Below are 5,000 nucleotides of genomic sequence, written 5' to 3' on the forward strand. Positions count from 1 at the left end.
AGCCCAAGAGGCGTACAAAAGCCAGGACAGACAGAAGGGCCTGTCAGCGAGAGGAGAGACACAGACAGAGAGAACAGGCAGCATGACCACCTCTGACCTCCGCCCCTCGACCGAAGCCAAGTGTACTAACATCCCACCAATAAAGTGCGTAAGCCCCGGCTCTTTCTCTCACTATTATCATCTTTCTCCCCCCCCTCCCTTATCCTTCCCCTATCCCGTCTTCCATCCCCCCGGCAACGGGTCTTCCCTTCCAAGTTAAAAAAAAAAATAAAAATAAATAAAGTGCGTGACAAGGGGCGACTGCCTGTCTTTCCCACCGAGTTACAACGGCGAAGCTAGTGGGTTACAATTGCTGGCAGCTAGATGTTTACTTTCACCTAAATGGATAGTCATCCTTATCTTTTCATATTCATATCATTCATATTGTGCGATCACCAGGCAAATATATGACCACAACCAACCACGATCACGATTATCAGTGTTATGATTACATGTTTTTTGTTATCACATTGCTTACAATGTTCACCACTATCGCAGTATACGTATTAACTATTTATTACGCAGTCTACCCTTTAATACCTCCAAAGAAAATAAACTCGATCCAATGAATTCATAGAAAACAAATTACTCATGAGGGATAACTATTATATATACTCTGTACTGATTCTGATTAGCATAATGTGAGTGTAATTATTTTCAAGTATACTATCGGTAAAATATTTTTTCTTAATAGATCCACGTCATAAAACCCATCGAAATTAGTATCGATGGATTCCTTAAGATTCCTTAGTCTTGGAAGTTGATAAAAAAAAACGACAAAAATAAGTTATAAACAGGGGCAACTAAGAAAAATAGATAAAATTATAAAACTAGGTACGCTAATAGAATAGCAAGACAGACGACAGGCAACGTCCTGTCCTGCACGGGCAGAGTGGGAGAAGAGAGAGTGGAGTGTATGGGGGTTTCTTGCCACATTCGTGCAGTAAATAATGATATCGTTTGGGCTGGACATTTAAACACGTGGTGTTGTGTGCGTCTGCTAATCTGTTCAGAGAATTATATTGATGTAAAATGATTTACACTTCTCTGTCAATGCAGTTAAAGTACATAGTCTTCATAATGGAAATAAATACACCTGATAAATGGATAAACTAAACATGTCTTTCTTGTAGTAAATAAGCGTAAAAAATAAAAACAAATATTGGTGGAACATGGGAGAAATCACGTATATCAAAGAAAATGGACCCGCCGTTCGGGGGGACTTAACTAAACTTTTTAATTTCTAAATCTAACAGTGGACCGCAGCAGTCTCGCTGCCACTGCAAGTTGTCATTCTCCCGCAGTCTGGCTTGAGAGTCGACCTGAGGGCAAGGAAGAAGACGACAGCCGTGAGAATTTGTCTAGTCCCCCCCCCCCCTCTTACCACCACCACCTCTCCTCCTTTCCCTTCCACAGAGAAAGCCGCACGCAGCCTGACCTGATAACTGTTTTATTTTTTTTTCTTTCTTTCCTGTTTAATTTTTTGATAAGAGTTGATATTTAGTTTACATCTACGAGTCGTTTTCAAACTCATTTTATAATTTTCGAGAATTGCTCGTACTTTTACTCGTAAATCCCCGGCCCTTCTCAATTCTTTTGCTCCAGTATTTTACAATGTTTTGTTTTAAATATGTTTAATATCACCTTTGGCTCTATTCACCAATAAAGGAATCAAGAACAAGCAGACTTTGGCTAACAACGACCTTTTGTGAGCACCCCTCACACATATATATGTATGTATGTATATGTATATACATATATATATATATATATATATATATATATACATGTATATAAATATATATATATATTTATATATATGTAAGTATATAAATATATATATGTATGTATATATATGTATATATATACATATATATAAATATATATGTATGTATATACATATGTATATATTTACATATATATGTTTATGTACATATATATATATAAATATGTATATATACATATATGTATGTATATATATATATAATTATATATGTATATATACATATATATGCGCACATATATATATAAATATATATATATATATATATTATATATTTATATATATTATATGCATATTTATATACATATATAAAAAAATATATATTATGTATATATATGTATGTATATGCGTATGTATATGTATATGTATATATATATAGAGAGAGAGACGTATATATGTATATATATACATATATATATACATACATGAACTGAGTTCATTGTGACAAATGGATAAAAGTGGTATAAATGAGACTGAATATTTTCACAGCACAAGAGATGTAATTTACGCGTTTCGGGTTACCCCGTCTTCAGAACTACATGCTACATCAAGTTAACATGAACATAAATATATTAGTCATGAGCTGACGACTCAGCTGATTCCCGTGACCTCTCGCTCGTTGTCCGCATGATAGAAGTTGCCGCGACCTTCGATAATTTGAAGCGACCTGACGCTTCGTTCATGTTCTCCGTCGCGATGTATGCAGCTTCCATCATTTTTCTCTTTAATTGGTTTGATCCTTCATGGATCACTTTGGCACGTTTCCAGTCCGTTTCCAGAAGGCGGAGTTCATTATAACGAGGTCAAGAACCGAACCCTCTTCCCCCCCAAAGTTCCTAGTGCTACCTCAATGCAACATCTCTGAGGCGGTAAATAGGTATTTCGGAAGCTCCATCAAGATCGGCAACACATCTGGTGCAAAAATAGGTGACCTAATACGCAACAGAAAGCCGTCCACAAAGAATCCTGGCAGCGCCTTATACTGCAGAAACCACGGAACATCCAACGCCATGGTGGTACACGTAGATGAATCGGGACATCTGCCGGACTGGAAACGTGCCAAAGTGATCCATGAAGGAGTAAATCAATTAAAAAGAAAAATGATGGAAGCTGTACACATCGCGACGGAGAACATGAACACAGCGTCAGGTCGCTTCAAATTATCGAAGGTCGCGGCAACGTCTATCATGCGGACAACGAGCGAGAGGTCACGGGAATCAGCTGGGTCGTCAGCTCTTGACTAATATATATATGTTCCTATTAACTTGATGTAGCATGTAGTTCTGAAGACGGGGTAACCCGAAACGCGTAAATTACATCTCTTGTATTGTGAAAATATTCAGTCTCATTTATACCACTTTTATCCATATATACATACATATATATATATATATATATATACATATATAAATATATATATATATGTATGTACACACACATATATATATATATTATACGTATATATATATACATACATATATATGTGTGTGTACATATATATATATGTATATAAATATAGATAAATAGATAGATAGATATATTTATATATATATAGACACGAATATATATATATACATATATGTATATAAATACCTATATATATACATGTATTTAGATATACATATACATATATATGAAAGTCTCTCTCTTTCTCTGGTTTTCAGAAGATATCTTTCCCTCTCTTCTCATCTTTAATCTTTTTCCCCGTCGCTTTATCACAGTCCCCCTTCTTATCGCTTTCTCTTCTTCGAACAGGGATGCTAGTACAGGGAACCAGTATCCGCTTTCGCAGGACGAGGCCAAGATATCAATCCGTGTTCAGGATCCTCTCACGGTATGGGGATCTGATATGTGGGACGCACCGGTGATATCAGCGTGTGACTTCCGTTTTCACGTTCTATATCCTGCGAAGGATGAGATAGGAATATGAATAATGAATGCCTTGATACCGTTTATTCATTGAAGAGTGAATGAAATGATAAGTGTGGCGGATGGATTCCTGTACTGCTCTCGAGAAAAGGAAATAATCTGATTTGATTCATCTGATACATGTACATGTACAAACACACAGAAACACACATATGCAGAAATAGACAGACAGACATGTAGAAATAAAAATGATGATAAATTAATAGATTTTTAGATGTTTCAGACACAAAGCCCGTGAGGAGATGACCACAATCATTAACAATATGAAAAGTAGTAATAGTAATAACCATTGTATGGTTTCTACAAAAATAATCGCTCCATTTCACTGCTTATTTCAGATACCAAGATAAAACGTTGTGTCTTGCATGCTGATGCTAATCCAAAACGAGGAAGTAGCCATTATGAGGGGGGAGGCACGTAATAACAGTAAAACAGAATATCTACTCTCGCATGTTCAAGACGGCGATACAAAGCAACGAATCCACGCCACCCTGCTGACGTAGGTACATATCCCTCACGCCCTCTTAGCTACTTTGTTGGCGGAGGTCAAGACAGGGCTGACGCTAATACTTCTACCCAGAGATCAGTTCCACCATGACTGCCAGTCGGGACACACTCACCTCTCCAGTCTGCTCTTTCGGAACAGACCTCCTGTGACGTCTAGAGGACTCGTACCAAGACTTCTTTAAATGTCTTCCGCGGCCTGGGTCACTCTCCCTCTCTCAAGTCAGCCCTTCACTGGCCAGTCCTAGTGACCTCTGGGAGTTTATTGGCTTTATCCCAGGGTGGGATAGGGCTGGCCGAAGTCCAAGTCCCTCCCGTGTCTTCAATGTTTCCGTCAAGACATCAATTGAATAATTTTACTGTTCATCAGGACATCAATTAAATCCTTTTACTGTTCATCATGACATCAATTGAATTATTTTATCAAGTCGTTAATATAGCCCATATAGCTGATCGCTAGTTTTCCTGTTCCATCCAGTTATTTGTAAATAAACGAAGCAGAGTAACCCATTACACACATCGTGGAAAATGACTTTGGCTTCTTGAGAGAGAAAGAGATTGAAAAGTAACCATGTATATGTCCTGAATAAAAGGGAAAGATAATAATTACCCAAAATGGCTGATATTTTAGTGCCAAGAGGGCCACTGTCAAACATTCACTGCATACTTTCCTGAAGGGTTGCACTCAAGTGCTTACTTGCTGCTGATAGAGTTGCAGCTGCAATTGATGTTGCTGCTGGAGATG

This window comes from Penaeus japonicus, unplaced genomic scaffold (assembly GCF_977035675.1).
Source record: "Penaeus japonicus unplaced genomic scaffold, GWHDUDI00000001_assembly GWHDUDI00000015, whole genome shotgun sequence".
Taxonomy (NCBI): domain Eukaryota; kingdom Metazoa; phylum Arthropoda; class Malacostraca; order Decapoda; family Penaeidae; genus Penaeus; species Penaeus japonicus.